Source organism: Apus apus, chromosome 6 (assembly GCF_020740795.1).
Source record: "Apus apus isolate bApuApu2 chromosome 6, bApuApu2.pri.cur, whole genome shotgun sequence".
Classification (NCBI taxonomy): domain Eukaryota; kingdom Metazoa; phylum Chordata; class Aves; order Apodiformes; family Apodidae; genus Apus; species Apus apus.
Window position 1 is genome coordinate 4129680 of NC_067287.1, and position 21361 is coordinate 4151040.

At 41.8% G+C, this 21361-nt stretch overlaps 1 protein-coding gene across 13 annotated transcripts in view; it reads left to right on the forward strand.

The window, feature by feature from the left end:
• Positions 1–2816: 2816 nt before the first annotated feature.
• The window catches only part of GTDC1 (glycosyltransferase like domain containing 1), a 184079-nt gene continuing 165534 nt past the window's right edge, over positions 2817–21361 (forward strand). For 8 of the 13 annotated variants that reach the window (XR_007889865.1, XR_007889866.1, XM_051623337.1 and 5 more), the window contains exon 1: positions 13385–13469. The gene's annotated coding sequence lies outside the window, so the exon portion shown is untranslated. Of the gene's footprint in view, positions 2836–3186; positions 3239–13344; positions 13470–19026; positions 19141–21361 lie in introns of those variants that run through there. The other 5 variants (XM_051623348.1, XM_051623345.1, XM_051623346.1 and 2 more) reach the window with 5 other exon arrangements.

Sequence of the window (21361 nt, forward strand, 5' to 3'; positions counted from 1 at the left end):
CAAGGGGATGCTCCCATATCACTCCGCTGCTCCACTGAGCACCCGTATCACTACAGTGTAGACTCAGGCTTACTTTCACTATCCCAGCATCAGCCCCTCCAAAGTTTCATTCCTTTCTCCACCTCTTGACCCAGAGCAGAAAAGGCCATCATGAGACAGGGGAGACACTATTTTTGATTCCTGGCAAATGGCCAAAGATTGAAATAAAAGTCTCCCATTTCTTTGGCAAGTGCTTGGCCCATGAGGCTGCAATGCTCACTCAGAGAAGGTGCAACTACAAAAGGCTGTCCTTGGAAAAGCATTTTACATGGTGAATGTTGAAGGGATGGAGGAGCTTCCTCACCATGCTGCAGTCTCACTGGTCATTTAAAGAGTCACCCCAACTGTTTGACATCACCACTCCCTCAAGACTGCTTGTGTGGACACAGTTGTGTTGACAAAATGAATATGTTGACTTTATTTGAGGTAGGTATTTCAAGTCTGCAAAAAGCATAAACTCTCTCCAGGCATTCCCTAGAAGGTCTAAATAAACATCTAACTTTCATTCCGGATCCCATTAAGGGGATCAAACCTTTACTGCTGCAGTGCAGGTCTCAACTTTAAGTACAGATTTCAATTACTGGCTCCGTCCCACAGTTCTTTGAGAGCAGCAGCTCTAAAGAAACTAAGTTACACTCAGTATATGAGAGAGATTAATAGTTTAGTAATTACTGTGCTATTGGAATAGGTAAATAAGCTAAAGGTATATAATTAACCGTAGTTTCATCTCATGAGCTTTTAGATTATATCGCTGGAGATCAGTATTGTCCGATCGCCGATGGCAAACAGTAATTGCTGAAATTTCTTCTAAGTAATACCATGGGAAGAGTCTCTGCATTTAGTTCTTTGCTGAAGGTGTCAGCTCGATAGCCCTGGAGAATGTAATTTGTGATATCTATCTCCAGAGAAGTTAAGGGAATGTAAGTAGCACAACCCCACATTTCTCTGTCGGATTGAAGTTATCTCTGTTCTTCAGGGTTGGATGGCAACCAACTCGGTTTGCCTATGACCCTTCTTGAGAAGTCAAAGAACCCCAGATGTACACCCAAAGCTCTTCACAGGCTTTTTTAACCTAGAGCTTCGTACAACTCGATGTGGTTAGCAGTTGCACAGTGCCTCATTAGGTGAAGAACCCTTGAGTAGACTCTGTGCTGCTCTGAGTCACAGTGCTCCACAAGGAACTATGCTCCCAATGCAGCCTTCACCGCTAGCATTATTCTTTCTGGGAAAAAGGCAAAAAAAAAGAAAAACCTTTACAGAGGCAAGACTGGGTGCCCGACAGATAGAGTGATTTGCCATGAAACAAGTTAGAGGGCTCATTAGAGGCAAAGTTATTAGGCCAAGCAAACAGTTAATCCCTGTCACACAGAGGCAACAGAGTTGCCAGCCTTGAACTCCAAATTAAAGGCACTTTCTGAGCACCAGAGAAGTGACTCTTTTTTGCAGCTTCCTCAGTACCATCCGTCTACCATAATGCTGTGGTCTTTTTCTTTCTTTAAATTCTGGGCTCAAACTAATTACTGGCAGGAAGTGCCTATTTTTATGCCATTAGTATGCAAATGAGTGAGAAGTAGAAAAATATTCTAAAGGAACTGTTACAATATCTGTCCACAGATTACTGGCCAATTAGAACATGGGATTAGGCCTGCAGGACCCCAAAAGAGTATGGCCAAAGTCTTTCTGCTTGGGTGCCTCAAGTGTAATTTCAATGGGAACTGTATATATACGGTCCTTTTCCTCAAAAAAGGGGGAAAAAAAGTTCAAGCCTAAATTGCCTGCTTACAAATGAGCACTTCTACGCTTGGAAAATGAATGCCTCCACTTCCTTGCTTAAATTTTTCTATCCATAAATCGGGGATAAAACATCCTGTTTGTCTGCGTTCCAGCACATGCCAGGGACCAATTGTTCAGCCGGACTGAAGGTCTCCTCATCTCTCACCCTGTCTGACAACGTCTGAAAGGTGAAATCTTATAACCTTATTTATAATGCCAGGGATAAATATTCAAACATTTTCAGGTCTTACCACTTCTGCCTAGTTTGAAAGAAAACAGGAAGAGCTTTCTGCCTTGTGACATTTTGGCATTGCCACCGCTTGGTAGTATCAGGAATTCAGAGGTGCAGGAGAGTGGAAAACTATTGGAAAGCAACTTTACTAAGCTTTTTGAACTTAGAAAATTGTGAAACAAAATGCTGCATTATCCTAAGAGTATTTCTCATGCAAATGAGCCTTCTTGTCAACTCTTTCATAACCACCGATTAGCCAGGGGAGGAAGAAATATAAAATTCCTCAAGTTACTGGTCTCGATGCTTCTCGCAGCTGTACTCTTTGGAAATTTTCCTTTATCACTCCATTAGTATCACCTATTTTTACTTCCTATTAAAACCCCCAAAAGTTCATGTCTACATACCAAACATGCTAAACTGAGTCAGAGTGACAAACATGCCCTCTCTGAGAAGTTCTGCTGGAGAGGTTTGCTACTGACTGTGGCCGGAGCAGAGGGTTCCCAAACCAGGTGGTGACAGCAACACCTGCCCAGCCTCTCCCTGGAGCTGCACCACCTGAAACGGCTTGATGCACCAGGGGAAAAAAACACACACCTCCCACTCATCTATCACTGATAACAACCCTGGTTTTCTCTCATTTCATCTGCTCCTCGCAGAAAAACACCTTTTGTATTTCATTATTTTTTTTTTTTAGCCCACCTGGTGTGCATTTCCTTGTTATTTATTCCTCCCACCCACCCCTACTTCCCTAACGGGCTCATCGCTTGCTTTGCGGCCTCCACAGCAAATGGGTTTGTTTTCCCCCCCTCACTCTCTTCATCACTTCGCTGGGTTTTCCTCTTCTTCCCCCCACCCAGCAGCCCGGCTCCCTCAGGCCCGCCGGGGAGGCCTCTCCTTGCCCGGCCGCTGCTGAGGAGCTGCCCCCGCCCCAGGGGCTGCGCAAGCGGCGACGGGCGGGCTGGAGCCCCCAGCCCCCCGGGCCGGGTGGGTCTATCGGGCGGCGCCGGGCCCGGGGGCGAAGCGGCCGGTGTCGGGGCCCGGCCCCGGGCCGCGGGCGGAGGAAGGAGGGGGCCCGGCTGGCGGCTGGGGGAGGCTGGCTCTGCTGCGCGCCGAGGGGAGGGAGGGGCCGGGACGCCGGCGCGTCGGTGCCGACGGTCTCCAGGCGGGAGTGAGGAGGAGGAGGAGGAGGAGGAGGTGAGCTCCCTCTGGGTGGGGTAAGGAGCGGGGCCGCCCGAGCCAGCCAGGAGGGAGGGAAGGGGTCAGCGCCGGGCGGCGGGGCGGGCGCTCGGCCCGGGGCCGGGCGAGGAGGGACGGGGGTGAGGGCCGACGGTAGCCGGCGCTCCGCGGAGATGAGGAGGAGGAGGAGGAGGAGGAAGGGGGAGATGGGGGGGGGGCGGCCCGGCAAGCCCCGCTCTGCGGGGGGGAGGCGAGGGGAGTCAGGCTGGCCGGACGCGGGGCTGCGCGCTCCGCCTGACGCGGCTCCCCGGCCCCTGCGGCGCGGAGGCGCTGTCGGGGACGGCGGGCGCCCCGGCTTCCCCCTAAGATGGCTCCGCGGCCCTTGCGGCGGCCTCCGGAGGAGGAGGTTGGAGGGGAGCCGGCCGGCCCCGCGGTGGTCACCGCGGGAAGGGGCCGCTCCCTGGGGAGCAGCGGCTGCCGGGACAAGGTGCTGCCTGCCTTCCCGGCGGCCGTGACATGGCTGCCCGCGCCTCGGCCCCGCGGAGCAGGGCCTGCCGGCACCCTCCGGCCCCTTCCCGCGGTGTCCTCCCGGGCAGCCCCCGGGGGGACGCGGCTGCAGAGCCCGGAGCGCCGGGGAGGGGGAGCGCGGCCTGGCCGGGCTCGGCTCCCCCCGGCCCGCTCGGGGCAGGTGGCTGCGGGGGAGGCGCCGGCGGGAGCGGTCCCTGCCCGCCAGGCCTCAGCCGGCCCTGCCGCAGCCCCCGCCGTCCCCGGGCGTTTAAAATAGCGTCTTCGGGGGGTTTGTTTTCTAGAATCGACCTTGTTTGTTTGATCTAAATAAAGGCTGTGCGGGGCAGGGGGTACTTTTTTTTCTAAGCGGTTATGAAGTGAGCTGCAAAATTTGAGCCTGGTTTCATTCCAAGTGCCACTACAGCACAATTAAAGAATTAACGTGTATAAGTAGTTGTGTTGGTAGAGCTGTCAGGAGAACTTGTAAGCTTAGTAGTGGCACAGTATCATGCTTCAGAGAACAAGGAAAATAAAACCAGTAAAAAAAAAAAAAACAAACCAAAACCCTTCAGGTTGGCAAAACGTGTAGATGTTAGGATTTTGGTTTTATTATTTTAAGCTAAAAACGTCATGTGAGGGAACACTTCGCAGCAGAGGAGCTGCTTAAATACACTTTGCGAATGAATCCCAACTTTAGGGAAGTGTCTCAGATGAATGAGACTTGGCAGGTCTGCACAAATCTTTTAACACATGACTCTGTGATGACTGGAGTAGCAGACTGGAGTAAAGAAACCATTTGAGGTGCAAATGCATGCACTTTTTTTAAGAAGCAGGGGAAAGAGTTTGGAGTTTACTTCAATGGTAGGATTTTCTGGTGAACTAGAAGTGGGTGCACATTACCAGGACTCAGAGTTGATCCTAATAGTCAGGTGAAGATGAGTAGCAGATTTTACTGTGGCTTATAGCAGTGGTTTGGCATAATTAAATAGAGCTATTTTATTGGACTCTATTAACCTGGTTAACCTTAAATCTTAACCATGACAGAGTTCTCGTGTAAAGAGCCTCCATACAAAGTAGAATATTGAATTTTAATTGGAGCTTTCAAGACCTAATGTAGACTGTATTCTTTAGTTTTATTTTTTTTTTTTTCCATCTTCTTGGAAGTGCAGGTATAGTCAAGTACATTGGAGGGATTCCTTCTGATACAAGTTTAAGTGCTATGAATCCAGATTGCATACATCAATTAAGGATGGGATTTTTTAATACACTGTTGATTTGGTTTTTTTTTATTTATACGCCTACTGCATATAAAAAGGTGAAGCTTATTACCATTACTGTGATACCTTCATCTTGACAAACTTTCTGAGTAGTTTACCAGTCTTGTCATTAGTTGGCTGGTCAAGCAGCAGTGGTAAAACACGGGAAGCAAAGCCAATGTAAAGCTCAAGGTATTGGTGCTCTACAAATCTGGTCCAAAATTCCTCCGTCCACTGATAAATGCAACAGTTTGAGTTCTGATGTGGTGGGATTGTTACAACTGCTGCCAATTATTATGCTCAAAGCAGTGCAGTGAAGCCTGTGAAGGCAAGAAGAGAACTTGGTGGAATGGTCTTGTCCCACGGAGTTGAGCCTGAGCGAGGAAAGGCATTTGGTGCATGGGTCACTAACATGATTCCAGTAAACATCTCCTGAGTTTTAGTCTTTTGGGATTTGCCACCAGTTAAACACCTGTTAATTAACCATTGTGGATCTCCCTGCTGTGTTAGGGTCAGTACCAAGTGGAACTGGTACTGTTGTGAAAGTTGTGCCTGTAGCTTGCAAAGTGCCTGTGTTACAGCTGAAACGTGTCACTTCTGCTGCGAAGTCACTTAGATGCTAATGTAAAAGTTATACAACTTCCGAAATGTTGTTTTAAAACTAAAATATAGACATATTTTAAAGACCTTTTTGGCTGGAGGCCCATTTTAGAGTGGCTGGTAAAAGTAATAAACTATCCTCACACATTTCTGCTCAATAAAATTTGAGTATATGAAAACAAAAAGTTCCTGGTTTAGCTTTTTATAAGTGTTTTCTACACCCTATGGCTGCAGTGTTTGACATTGCCCATTGCTCAGAGAAGAGCCCCATTCCTTGAGTATTTTAGGCCTCTGACTTGGTTAATACCATGGATAATCAATACCATGCATGTCTGTTATTTTCAGTCCCTGACCAACATCTTGGTGAAAATTTCTAGGTAGTAATTTTTACTGAAAAGGAAAAGAAGATTTATATTTGGCATTGTTTGGCTTCAGAAGATCAGAGCATTCAGTTCCATGTAGTACAGACTGAGAGAGCCATTGAGGTAAGATGTTTCTCCTGCAGCAGTGGATGAGCAAACACTTAATCTGGAATATTCTCATTTATCAGCTCTTAGTTTTGCAAAGAGGAAGAAGTCTTGGCCGAAGACTTGAGGTTTTACCAGCTTAAATAACTCAGTTAAAGAGCTGCTGTTTCTCCATAACTTGGGACATAAACTATGTGCTCAGAAGCAGCACGTATCACAGATATGATTAGTTACTCCTTTACGAACAGAATCTTATTGTAAAGAAATACACTGAGAATATATTTTAAGGTTAGATATTTTCAGTGCTGTTGGTTTAAATAACAGAACCTTAATATTGACTGCTCTATTTGGGATTTTCTGTGTTCTGCTTGAGATGTAAGACACTGTGTTACTCTCCCATGTAGTGGGAGTAATGAGAAGACCAAGGTAGATGAGTTGCTCACTTTAATAGAGTGGGCATCTAGTTGTTTGGGACATGCTAGAGGGAAGGGATGCCACCCGAGGGACCTTGACAGGCTTGAGGGGTGTGCCTATGCCAAATTCATGAAGTTCAGTAAGGTCAAGTGAAAGGTCCTGCACCTGAGCTGGGGCAACTCCAAGCACAAATTTGGTGGAGAATGGATTGAGAACAGCCTTGAGGAGAAGGACCTGGGGGTGTTGGTCAGTGAAAAGCTCAATGTGAGCCAGCAGTGTGCACTTGAAGCCCAGAAATCCAATTGCCCTGGACTGCATCAAAGGAAGTGTGGCAAGCAGGTAGAGGGAGGTGGTCCTGCCCCTCTACTTGACACTTGTGAGATCTCACCTGAAGTAGTGTCCAGTTCTGGAGTCCTCAACACAGGAAGGGCATAGAGCTCTTGCAGCAAGTCCAGAGAAGGGCCACAAAGATGATCCAAGGGCTGGAGCATCGCTCCTATGAAGACAAGCTAAGAGAGTTGGGGTTGTTCAGCCTGGAGAAGAGAAGGCTCCGAGGAGACATTATAGTGTCTTCCAGTACCTGAAGGGGGCTACAGGAAAGGTGGGGAGGGACTTTTAACCAGGGTGTGTAGTGATATGATGGGGGGTAATGGTTTTAAACTGGATGAGAATAGATTTAGGTTGGACATGAGGAAGAAATTTTTGCTGTCAGGGTGGTCAGACACTGGCCCAGGTTGTGTAGGGAGGTTGTGAATGCCCTTCCCAGGGCGTGTTCAAGGCCAGGTTGGACAGAGCTTTGAGTAACCTGGTCTAGTGGAGTGGAGGGTGGTGTCCCTGCCCGTGCAGGGGGGTTGGAACTAGATGATCATCTAAGTCCCTTCCAACCCAAACAATTTCATAATGACTAGGTGTATAATTGATAAATATTGCTAATTAAAAAAAAATATGCAAAAGTTGAGAACAAATGGAATATATATGCAAAGTTATTAGGAACACACACAGTAGGAATTTCAGAGATAGGTTGTCTGCCATGCTTGTTTGTTTTTTTTTCATTTGTATGTGAGAAACATTCTCTTCCAAGTTTGGAAAGCAGGAAAATCATCTTAGTCTTTGGTGGCGGAATTGTTAATGAGGGCCTTCGGAGACCCTGCCTTCCCCTGCCCCCAGCCACGGGTAAGTGGTGCAGTTAGCAGTGGTGAAATGGTGCCCTGCTGCTGGAAGGACACGTACTCCAGTGTGAATTTCACCTCTGAATAGATATATATCAAAACGTGTCTTAAATGTACACCTTAGCTAGCCATATTGCTGCACATCAGATGTGAAAGTAAAAATAAATGTGTGAAGCACCAGACAGAAGTGAAATCGAAATCTGAAAACCAGGTCTCCAAACAGCCTATTATCCGAAATCCTGGATCCCAGATATATGTATGTATGGGAGCACGTATAGGTTTTATTTTTGATCCACAGTATTTCCTGTAGGCAAGAAATCAAAGATCTTTTCAAGTTATAAATGATTGTAAGTAGGGAAGCCAGTATTTCAGATTGTGGGTATTTTGGACATGAATAGCTCTTTGATGTCTTAAAGGGAATGGAGGGATTTCTAAAATTAACAATGAAATATGTAAAATTAACAATGAAATGCAAAACTTGGAGGAAAGCAGGCAAGGGCCAGGTGCTAAGTGTGCTTTCTTTTTTCCCCCCAAGTAATTATTTGTTAGGGCTAGGACACAGAACAGAAACAGTCAAGACACACAAATCCTCAAGTTAGTGCTCTATAAGCAACTTTGATTGTATGTAAACCTACACACATCTAAATCAAACATGTGAAATGTAATATCCGTATGATCAGAGGAAGTTTTCTTGTTGCCACTTCAGGTGGAACTGTATTTGCATTTAATGTCATCCTCATACCTTAATTTTACTGGTTAGAAAAATGGTTTAAAAAGTTGATGTTTGAAAAGAAAAAGGAATTTAATCAGTTTTGCATTGGAAAGAATCTTCACATGTTGTCTGTACAGCAGTGTAACCAGTGTGGCTTTACATGCTGCTTTCCAGTTTTGTTCCAAGATTCTTTTGGACAGTCATATACCTCGTTTGTGCAACAAGTTGTCTGTGTTAATGGTACTCAATGGTTCAAGTGTGATACTGCCATAAATACTGTGGGAATATTTTCCTCTTAGAGGTACAAAAGTGGTCCTTAGATTACTTTGGCCATGCCTCTGGCATGAATGAAACATAGGTAATAGAAATAGAACTGTTGTAAACCATTGTGTACAAGAACTTCCAAGAATATCACAGAGCTTTGTGGATGTGTGCAAGAATAAATTTAGTTTGGAAATGCTGAAAACTGAGCTTGGAGTGTTTAGATGGAGTAGTCTGGTATGTGACTATAGTCACAGGATATTTGGGAGAAGAGCAGTGAAAATAGCTCATTTTCCAGACTTAAAAAATATCCTTCTCTGTTCTTCCCAGCCAGATTAGTTTGAATGAAAAAAAGCCTTAGAGCTGTTCATTATTTACATTATTTTGTATTACTTGACAACATAAATCTTCATAGTGTTTTATTTACTGAGTGACATAATTTAAAAATTAAAATCTTTTAGCTGGAGTACAGATCCTCCTTTCATTTGATGCTCAGCATCGTATTTGCTACATATCTTTCTGCTTTGGTATTTACTTTACATACAAATGTTCCAGAATCCAAAAATTCAACAAGTAGTTGGACATACAGTATCTTTTATGCTCTAGTTGCTTTCAGGGTTTACACAGGGAATGTGCTGTAGGATGACTTTGCAGAATTAGTAATCCAGCAGTATTTGGTGAAATTCTGTATTTTTTGATTTCCTGGTTAAAAGTGTTGGCATTCACCTCGTCTGTCTACTGGATTGCAATTTAATACAGTAAATTTCTGGGTATTACTTCATGTGTGTTTTGAGATAAATCCAAGTTCTCCAAACAAACCATAACATCTTGTTGGCTTTAGAGAAGAATTTCTTGTCCTGATCTTAGTTCAAGAGAACGTTTACAAGTGTTACACTTTTGTTATCATTAAGTCAGTTTTCTTTTTGCTTATGATTTAAATGTAAAGGCAGGATTTATGGAAATTACTGTAGGGTAGTGCTGGCTTAATTAGTCATTCTTTCTGGCAAGGCATTAAAAAAATGGTTGTTCCTGTGCCTAAAACTAATAGTGTGCTTTGTATTTAATCTGTAAGTCTCTTGTAAAACAAATGGTTGTGCTAATAAGTGCAAAATATACACATTTAAAGTTCCTATATTATCTCTCCCTGGAACAATGGATATTTCTATAAATCCTCTAAAAAACAGTGCATTTTTTTAAAGGAATAGTAGTAGCTGAGCTGGAATTTGCAGTAGCAAGTTTGGAATTGAATATGGCTTTTCTACTAGTCTCTGTTCAAGGATTAGATAGAAAACACTACAGTGCTTTGTGAAAATACTAACACCTATTACAAGTTTTTGTGAAGAATTTTAGGATTATCCATGTGATATGTTTGCCACTTAACGTACTCATTGAGATGAATTGCCAGTAATTGGTATTTCACCCAGAAGCGACTCAGGTGATTTATGGAATTCCACCACCTTCAGCATCCCTGTGCATGTGGAATGTCTTCCTAATCAGGCTTAAGAGGGGGGTGCACTCAGCACAGTTATGATGGAAAACCTGCCTTTCAAAAATAAATCAGCAGTGGCACGTGACACAAATGCTCCTCCATGTCTTTGCCCTCTTCTTGTCAGACCAGAGCTTGTGCCACCCTTGGACATCCTGAAAGACCAGAATACACTGCTGGAGCAGGACACTGCTTTGCATGTTCCTCTTTACGAATCTGTTTCGTGATTAAACTTTTAAAAGTCACAACCCCCAACATGCAACTATAGTTTCATGGTAGCTGTGACATTATTTTACTATTCATGCTGTGAATTTCGTTCTGCAGTAAAATGAATATTATATTGGTGTTTTAACTTGGTTGTCAGGGGAGAATAGGGAAGCTACACTTACAGCATCTGTGTGCAATCTTGGCGACAAGTAGGACCCTCTGGAAAGCTGTTACTGTTGGGGCAGAACTAATCATTCTGTGTGAAATTATATAAGGAGAATTAGCTCTGACTCTACCTCATTTCCTTTCATACTGCTGTGAAAATAAGCTTAGAAACATCAAACCTTCCCTCCTTATTTCTCTAAGTACTTTATTAAATACTCCTTTTTATTAAGGCTTATTGATTGTAGGTGCTACAAGCAGAAATAACTACCTGTGTTTCTATGTACTGGTGGGATGTACTTGCTTTCCCAGTTTGGCAGTTTTGATTTCCTTCTCAGGGCTGGATTCTTGGGTTTGGTTGCCATTGCCTTCTCTCTACTTTGACTTTATTTCCCTGGTGGATCATTCAGAGTACTTCATATTAAGGTAGCATGCTTGATGTGATAGAAAATTGTCAATCACAGACTGCCTTGGCTATTTAGAAAGAAGAGTTATCAAAAGCCTGCTTGGAGCTCTAAGGAGCAGTCAAGTCACCTGCTGATTTGCCTGGCAGGAGCCTAAACTTGTACAGCCCTTAGGTTTAGAAAAGAAAATACAGATCTCTCGAGGTCATCCACTTGATGCCAAGGCCCTGTACTGTATGCGTGAGCGTGCACTGTTCATTGTAAAGCCAGATAGAAATGTATAGATGGTTTCTGACATGTTCATCTTACCAGGGCTTAAAAACAATCGGTGAAGATTTATGTAACCCCTCCATAACCTAATCTGTTGTTTAGCTATCCCTAGAGGTAGCACATTTCTTCTAATACTATTCTAATTTTTTTTCCTAACCCTTTAAGCTTTTTTCTTTTTCTTTTTTTTTGCTGCTGCAGATATTACAGTAGTGGGACATGAGCATCATTTTTGTACCTGTTGTTAACCTAATTTGAAGCCTGTGCCCTCTTTACTAACCTTTTTTCTGTACTCAGCAAGCCTGTTTAACTTTCCCTGATTGCTTTGGCTTTCTTCTGAGCTTTTCTAGGTTTTCTTCATCTGTGTATCCAGACTTGAACATAAGGTACAACCTTAGTTAGTATCAATGAAGAATGGATCTTACCATCTTAAGCATCTGTAAATAGAAATTCCAATTAATTTTTCACTTTTTTCATTCAATTAGTGTTAAACCCCAGTTTCAGTTCTGCTGTTAATCACTTAGTCCTACTTTTTCTATTCTAAATCTGTTTCCCAGAGTGTTTGCTGCCCTTCCCAGGTAACTACAAAATTTTGCAGCTGTGTTGTTCATCATCCAAGTGATAAATGAAAACAATAGATAATCCTGCACTGAAATCGCTGTCTGCATTACAGTGTGAGGGCTGAGGGGAAGAAGCTTCTTATAGTCAGAGTCCTGCAAACCTGTGCCTTGCTGCAGGCCCAACCTTTGGAGATGGAGCTGCAGAATTGCTGTGTTGTGCTCTGGACCCTTCATTGTATTTGAGGCCCATTTGCTGGTCTTGGTTGTCTCTGTCTTGCTCTGTGGAGCCTTGAGCTGGACAAATTAAGTCAGACATCTTGTAGCTATAGGTGTTTAAGAAGGGAATCTTTAGTGAGATAAAAAACGTGGGGAATGTTTATGTGGATCTGCACACCTCGGTTGGTGGTGGTTCAGTTCTTTGGAGCGGTGTGTAAAAATCATCTGGAATTACTTGGTTTGATATATATGTGCATGCTTCTGTGGCTGAGTAATCTGAGGTGCATCCATACACAAATGGTCATTCTTCATGGCTGCTAGATCAACACTTTAAAAAGAAGTCATTGATCAAACCGATTTCAATACTTAAATTGTGTTGTTTCATGAATCATGTAGACAAAAGAGGAGGGGAAGAAAGGGTATCTTTACTTCCAAACCTTTTATGCTATTTGCTTGGAACAAAACCTGCAAGTTGTTTAGGCTAGTGATTTAGTATACCTGATGTGATCAGAAACACTTATCCTCTGCACTGGTGTTGCCAAAACCAAAGCAACTAAGAGATGCTGCTCGAAAGTCAGAAAGTAGTGAGGACTGTGGCTTACAGCTCAGGCAAGTGTGATTGCAACATCTGTGCCTAGGAAAGCTGCAGTCTGAATTGCCTCCTGTCTTCAGGAGTCCGGGGATTCCAGAAGCAGAAGTGGTGCAGATAAGACATGTCCTTTGAGATTTTGAAATGTTTCTGCTTAGACTGTAAAGCTCTTCCTTATTAGGCCCACAGGAAGCACATCTCCTATAGTGCAGCCAAGTTGGTATCATTATTAAGTACTTCTCAGACTCTTCAGTGGTAACTCTTCTCCATGGTGGTGTTATTTGGGAAGAGCCTCTATGGTTGTCTCCTGTGTATTGACTAGCTGAGTACATGGCCTTAACATGTAACTGTGCATAATAATTTCTGGCTTGGAAGCTGTGATGGGATCCAAAGAATAGTTCATAGAGGATTTGTCACCTTTTTCTTGCACTGAATGCTGGTGCTAAAGCTTTGGACTTCTAACTTGGGATCTTGAATAAAACGCAAGCTAGAATAATAGAAAAACCCCAAAGTCTTGGCATCAGACAAATTAAAATTCATTTGCTTTAATGATTCTCCCCTTTGCCAACTGTGTTCTTGCAAAATCGATCTTTGCCCTTGGTTTATTTTTAGTATAGCGACTGTGTTGATTTCTGTGTGGCATGAAATTCTGCATATTCCACTCTTAGTTAAGACAACTCTATCCTTTTCCATCGTGTCTGAGCAGCAGTTGCATGTCTCCCTTCTGATCTCAGCACTCTCCTGCTTATGGTGGGGCTCCCTGCTTGCTGTGTTCACCTCTGCTGTGATGTCCTGCTATTGAAGGCTGTGCCAGGTGAGATGAGCTTGCTTTTCTTTCCCCTTTCAGGAGAGCTCCTCTGGCCCCTTGTGCAGCCTGTGGGAAGAGTCAAGTTGGTGGCCTTCCTTCCTCTGCTCCAGCTATAACCTTTTTGAAAGGGCTTCTCTTAACACAGTGCACAGCAGGCAAAACAGGTATGATTGGTGGGACTTTACCAGAACGTGCATAATTCAGAAATGGAAAGATATTCTGCTGTAGGTTCACAAATATGTTCTGCAGAAGAAACAGCCTGTAAGTAACACATTAAAAAAGGAACTGGGTGAAGCAATGAAGACAACTTCCAACTGAGAAAAGCAGGTGGTTTGCGTTACTTTCCTTCATGCTTAGTTTTTATATTGGTGTCATCATAACAATACATGACAAATGAATATGCTTTTTTCTTAGAGATGTTTAAAATTGGATTACCTGAATATTTATGTTGTTTTGTACTTGGAAATATTTGAAGTTTTATCCTTCATTGGGTTGTATATAGAGTAATTTTGGAAGCTGAAGAGTGTATTTCATTGCAGACTATCCTAAAATAAGTTCTTAATCATTTGAATGTATTTATATATGCATTTAAAAATGTAAACTTTGAAAATGTAGTTGTTAAATTCTGTTCAAGATATGAGCTCTGTTCTGTTTTCTAGCATTAATGCAAGTTTGAAATTCTCAGTTTCACTTAAAGGTAGGGCTTTTTATTTGTATGTAGTTGTTGAAATAAATTACCAGTACAAGAAAACATTCTACTAATAAATGAGGGATGGCTGGAGTTGGCTCTACTAACTGAGACAATTTAATTCATCCATCATCAGGGATGATATTTCTTAGCAACACAAAGTATTTTCACCCAGGGCACTTTTCCGAACTTTCACATTTTTCTTCAGATCCAGCTTTGGTGGTGTTTTATGTGACCTGAAGTTTGTCCATCTGTCCTGAAGCTCCCAATGCTTTTTCATTCTGTCCAATGATCAAATGATCCGATAGAGGGTTTTTTTCAGCTTAATAATACACAAGTTGACTAGAAAATCATTTCACATGTCAGATTTTCTAAAGGGTTCTGGGAAATTATTTGCTGGTCTGTATAGCAAAGCTAAAAGTTATTGAAAATGTGTTACAGTTTCATAATAAAACAGATAAGAAAAATATTGGCTTGGGAGCTAGCTAAATGCTTTCTGATAGCCATAGCCTCAAGGGGGATACTTGGATCACTTGTAATAAAGGGATATCTTTGATATCTTTTGGTGAATTGACTAGTACTCTGTTTAGATCATAATTTATGAAAAAACTAGCTTGATACACAGTGTTACATTACCAAATTGTTTGGGTGTAAGAATTGCCTTAATGTATGGCCAGGATTTTCAGTGTTTGTTCTTTTTCAGTGTTTACTCTTTTAATGTGCTCTGTATGAAATCAGAAGAAGCTGTTGATACATTGACTCAACCTGGATTTCTTTCTTTCAGTGAAGCTGATTTGATTAGTGTCATTATAGCCCAGTGTTGCTGGGGAGACTTGTCTTGCTTAAGAAAACCCTTCAGGTATATAAGAAGTGTTACTGAGAACTGAGAGCAAACATCTTCCACATGCAATGTTTTGGGAAACTGCTCTGAAAACTTCTGTTACATGAATTGGGACTAAGTTTCTGCTTGTATCTTGCTTTGAGAGAAGTTTTAGTGGTTATAGGATGAAAGCTTCTTTGTCAGCAGTGTGTAGTTATAACTGTTTGAAAAATGCTGCGATGAGTCAACTATTACTCAGCTTATTTCACAGAGGAGGTGTACAGGAACTGTGTTAAATAGTGGGAAAACAAATTACAGAAAGTCTGGTTTGATTCTTCCTTGTAGTTAAAAAAAAATCTTGTGTTGCATTTCATGTTACCTCTACTTTTTTGAGTTTTAGAAGAATTAGTGGGATGCTGTTAAGTAAAGGTTTTATTAATGTTTTTTTTAGACTGCATGTGGTATTAGTGCATGAAGGAGTATTTAGAGAGTCCTGAGAGTTGCCAGCAAAGTCCATGCTCATTTCGTCACTTAGCTGGATGTTTTTCTGAAAGGGTGACATCTTGCAAGTGAACTTACTAGTAATTCCTGTGTGATTTCAAGCTAACTGTCTCTGGATATCTAGGTGGTGTTTCTAGTTCTGGGTCACTTAATTGCACATCCAAACTTGGAGCAAGCTGGACAGATCATCTTTGTTGCAGTGTAGGCGTTTCATATCCTGGTATTAGTGTCCAGCATCTTGCAAGATCTCCAGGTGTATCCTAGAGTCCTTTGAAGAGTCACCTAAGCTGGAAACTTCTTCTGTTATCCCACAGCAAACAGTATTTCAAGAAAGAAAATCCTGGCAAAGGATTTTGTTAGCAACGGGAACTTGAGCCTTTAAAGTATCAAGTCTTTGAAAACAGCAGCAGTCACTTCTGTCTGATGTTACTTTACCTGCAAGTCTCAGCCATGGCAACTCTTGCAGAAAGGTCAGGGCTCTGTCTGCTCCCCCTCTTGCAAGACTTTGTTGCATGTGGTGACAGACTAACTATGTTTTCACCTCTGTCTTAGCATCCTGAGATCACCTGGGAAGTTGTGGAATAATTTGTAGGCTCTCTGTGCCCTTTGAGGTGCTATATAGAAGATTCATTTCTTGTAGGATTAGGCAGAGTTTGCAGTCGTGATGGTTCCTTTAGGTCATTGCACAGTTGGATGTTGTGGACGTTTGCTGAGGGCTGGTGTTTAGACTGCAATAAAATAACATGCATATGATCACGTTGTAGACCTGTATTTGCATCTCAGTATACAGTAATGTGTTGGTAATGCTGTGTTTGTAAAGACTGACTTTAAAGCTGACTATATATTTTTCAGAAAGCAAAAGTTTAGTTTTTAAAACATTGACATCTCTTAATAATTTAGACCTTTTTTTCCAACTGTAAAACCAGTGTCTAAATTAAGAGTGTTTACAAAGAATGCCACAGGCAAGTATGCTGACCTGCTTAATAAGAAACCAAACATCCCAAGTGCTCTCCAGAAAATGAGTAGTCTAAAATTTCTGTTGCTCACTTGTTCAAGGCACTAGACCTTAACGCTATTCAGCACATGTTGGCAATATCCAGTCCTAGGTACAGGAACAGTTTAGTTAGTTTTGGGGAAGGCTTAATTTGGGGTAGAGAAATGAAGAATTCCATAGAATTCACAAGCAAAATACAGCTGTGTGCTAGGAAATACTGGAAGTGATGCTGGTGGAGGTTCATCAGTGTGAGATGGAAAAGAGAGGGCTTCTAATAATTTTCCCCCTTACTCGGGCACTTTTTTAATATAGCAGAATGGGTACTTAGGATAGGCAAATGATAACAAAACAGCACTTGAGTGCTGTGCTGAAGACAAAATTCATTACAAAAATGTTACTTTTAAGCCACAGTCTCATCAGCCAGACCAAAGCAGCCACCATGGCTTTTTTTTCTGTCACTCCTGCTCCCTTTTTCCAACAGGGGCTTCTGCCCATATTTTGTAGTTAAGTATAAAGGTGTGAAGAATTGATGAAAATTTTTATTTTGAAGGTAGTAAAAGATCTGGAAGAAGTCTGATAAATAGATGGGGCTAACTTGTAAGGAGGAATACAGTGTCAAAACTGTTGTATATTTTCAAAAACTACTTTCCATCTTTATCCATCCATGGTTTGATGAAAGAACATTCATTTTATGGCCTGCAGCACAATACAAGTTGTACTTTGCTAGCTTTTGGTTAAAGTGATGAACATATTATTTGAATTTTAGGAAAGACAATTTGAAAATGTGCTATATTTAGGATTTAGTCTTGAAGTTACAAGAATAACTAGTGGTTTTTGCTGTTGCATCTTTGAATGTTCATGTGCAAAGAATGACGTGATCAGAGTTGTCACTGGGAACATTTAGTTTTTCATGCAAAGTATTTTTGGGCAGCTCTTATTTGGAAGAACATGGGATGGAGTATAAAAACTAGTCTAACAAATTACCATTTATGTTAAAAGATCACACATTATAATTGTTTGGATGCTGTTTCTGCAGTTACTGTCTGCAAAAATGGAAGGACTGAGTGCAAAGTAGTAAGGCTAAAGCATTTCTCAAGGTAGTAGTTTGGCTTTGGGGTTCTTATAATTTAACATACCTGTGTCTTTTAATGATTTAATTCTAATTAAGATCTGGACACATTTATGAATTATTCAGCTGACTTCCTGTACACATTGTCTGTTATGTGTTGTTTCTTCATGTAACTCACTGAGCGTTTGCACAGAAGCAAATGAAGGTGCTTCCATACAGTCTGTCTCTGGTACACAAAATTATTTTGTGTTGCTAATAAAAATAATAAATTCTCTACAGAGCTTTATTTTAAGCCAAGGAGTAGTAAAGTATTACGGACTTTTAATTGCTATATTTTTAGAAATCTCCATTTTGAGCACGTATGTATCTCTGGCCCTGACTCCTTGGAAGATCTAGTGAAATGTGCCCTTTCAAGCAGGTAATTCTGCTGAGCAGGTGACAGGGAGAGATGGTTGTGGAAGAAGCTGAATCTCAAATGTTTGTGAAGTTGTTTTGACAGTTATGTACTTTGTTATTAAGGAGGAGGACCTGCTTCTGAGGAGCTCCTTCCATTGTACCTCCGCAGGATGGAATGAAAGCCTGTCTGACATAAATTAGTGTTTCTGGTCTAAATTGGTAGCCCTTGAGATCAGAAAAGTAACTGGGTCCTTAAATCCCAGTCATCTGAGAGATGTGGAGAGAAAACACCCTTCACAACTTACTGTCATGAGATTTTGAGATAAAATTCAGAGTAGCAGCAGTCATCCTCTAGAGCTGCCTGCTGATCATGTGGTTTTGTTCTTGCCCTCCTGTTTGTAGCTGTGCCTCTTTTCCAAGTGTTGCCTTACATATAAGGTCAGGGGGTCAGAATTGTTATATCTTCAGTTTGCTAGTGTGAGCCTTGAGTCCCAGCCTTCCATCTTCCAGGCTTTTAATACCCTAATAACCACTTTTCTATGTACACTTCTATGAAACTTCATTACAGTTTTTCATAACCTCTGCTTTCATCAGTTAGCTGTCTTCAAGCAGGGAAGTCAAGCTTTGGTTTAGTGATATCTTTCTACTAACAAAATATGAGGACACTTATTTCCATCAGAGACTGGTGGGGTTTGGAAGGGACCTTGAAAGATCATCTAGTCCAGCCTCCTGCCAGAGCAGGATCCCGTAGAGTAGCTCACACAGGAAAGTATCCCGGTAAGTTTTGAATGTCTCCAGAGAAGGAGACTCTACAACCTCTCTGGGCAGCCTGTTCTAGTGTTCTGTCACCCATATTCTGTCATCCATGCTAATGTGCTCTCCAAACCCTGGAAGTTTCCTGTGTTTGCTTGACATTTATTTTTCTGTCTATATTATTTAATAATACTGCAGGGTCTCTTACCATGACTCTTTTAGTAGAAGCTCCTCATATTCTCCTTTGTTTGGAGAGTCAACAGGTATTATGTCCTATTCAAAGGGAGCAATTCTATTCTTAACACAGCCTCAAAATATAAAAACAAAATATTGAACTGTTTGCCATGAATTTTACTTAAATGGGTTTTGATTGAGTGGAAAAAAAACTATCTCCAGATCATTCAGGAATTTAAAACTACTATGCTTTGGTAACTTTTGGAAGCTCTTTGTAAACTTTCAAAGCCTGCTGGGTTTTTAGTCTTCTTTATTACTTTTTGCAGGGCCTTCTGTAGACTGTGGGATTTACAAGCCTGGGCCAAGTATGTTTTCACAGTGCCTGGTGGCACAGCATCAGGTACCCTAATGTGACTGGACTGGTCTGACTCAAGACTTGGGTAATTTATACCTCTTCTGTTTCCCCTAAGTAATGTATTTTTATCTGTCAGTGTTACTATTTAGTAATGAGGACTGATATTTCTGCCTGCAAGGTATGTTTGAGGAAAGAGTGATGTGGTGGGCTGTTGCCTAGGTTGGTGTTGCTTGTACCCTAGAATAAACAGTCTTTCAGAGCGTTGCATGGGAACTGCATAGGCTTAGATGCTGCAATGTGAGTTTTTGGTCTGGATTTTATGTTCTAGAAGAATTAACAGTCTTGAGGAGAAGACTGTCTCTCTTCACGAGACAGCTAGCATAACTGTGGCTTGTGGTAAAAGTAAATAACACTTACCAGTTAGGTAGCTGGCACTCCGCACCTAAGTTTTCCCGTCAATACAATGTGGTTTAGTGTTTTTGTGCACTCAGGGTAGTCTACAGCAAAACTTGTATGATGAATTGCAGTTTGTCTCATGAGCATGATACTTGTGAGGATAAGAGCCATGACTTATCGCTGGGTGGCTTCTTTCTGATTCAGTAAGCAAGCCTTCCATTATACATTAGTTTTAGAAACAAGCTATTTGAGGGGGTGTGTGTATACACATTTATACCTATAGCATAGAGCATCCTGACATAGGTACAATGGCGTCCCAGTTTTACAAGCAAAAAGCAAGAATTTAAGTAGTTCTATATCCAGTATTAGTGATCTGTATTTCATATGAAAGGTTGACCTTTGCAGGGCCTTTTTTTCTGAAGCAAAGAATAGTCTGATCTGTTTCTCCCACAGCTGGAAGGGCAGGGAGAAATTTGGTTGATCTTATTTTTTTCAGCAAGACTATCACAGGGAATGATAGGGCCAGTTGCTGAGATTGCAAAGGACTGTGCTGCCCGAGGCATCTTTAACTATGTGCAAAGACTGATTCTGTTCAATGAAAAAAAAAAAAAACAACAAAACAACAAAATGCCTAAGTTTAGAACAAACACTGATTCAGGTCAGGGAAAAATGGGATCCTTCCTGTTGACTTATAGAGGATATGCTAGAATTTCGTGCGATGGTTCATATAAATCAAAGCAAATGGGCATGAGATTACCCATTCATCAGCATGATCATCACTTGAACTGCTTAGCATGTGTAACCTGGTAAGCATTGCCAGTCTTGTATTTAACTATAGAGACATTATTAGAACATTATACCAAATTTTCTTTAATTTATTGTGGTAGTCTGAACCTCTAGTGCTTGAAGAGTTTGAGACAGAAAGCTAAATGGTCAAGAGCATGGACATCCTGTGTGGGTAATCTGTGAGGTGTGTGGAGTGTTTTATATTTGGTGATTTAGTTACTGAGATAAAGTATTATGCTTTTTACTGCAGCAAGAGTCTATTTAAAATATTTTTAAATCGGTATAAACCTCTTTAAAGTATCTTGTGTTAGATACGCAAATGCTTTCTTGTGGACATTCTTGTCCAGAAGAATTCTGTCCACCCAACTGTGTAACTTAAGTTTAAGCCAGTTTTTTGTTTCCAGCCTCTTAATTGTTCTGTAATCTATGGAGTACAAAGTATAAAATGTATCCAGTCTGAAACGATTGGTTAATATCATGCTCGGGGAGGTGGTTTATGGTTTGGGTCTTGGGATGTGCTGCTGGGACTTTGGCCACTAGACAGTTGTTTCAGAGATGGGGCAAGTCTTGTTAGCAAAGGCAACAAGCTCTACCAGCATTCAAAGAAAGCCTTGAGAACTCTTTATAGCATCCAAATAAGAGACTGAGGTGTTTAAGCATTTAAAATAATTTTAAGATCCATTGGAGTGGGGCATGTTTGGTCAGATGGGTATGGGGTCACTCTTCAGAACTGAAAGATTTAGAGAAAGCCAATGATTTGTGGTATGGTCAAGCAATCAGTAGAGCTGCTGCAGAAAATGTGAAGCATTGTGAAGAGGTTAAAACACTGTGTATGTTTGTAGGCAAGCTCTGCTTCCTTTGCCTACTGCAGCTCCTGAATGGGTGATCTGAGAGTACACATATGTGGCTGGAGCGTACGGACTGTGATAAGGGTGTACATTCATATATGAGATGGATGTCTGGTGGGATGGCCATTCTGCCCAAGATTATGATGATGTTACCTGTCCCTGAGATAGGGGCTGTAGCTCTTTCAGGGTCACAAATGAAGCACCCACCTGGAAGACTGGTGTTGGGATATGCAGTCAAATAGATCTCATGTCGTTTTACCAGTCTTTTGTGTGTAA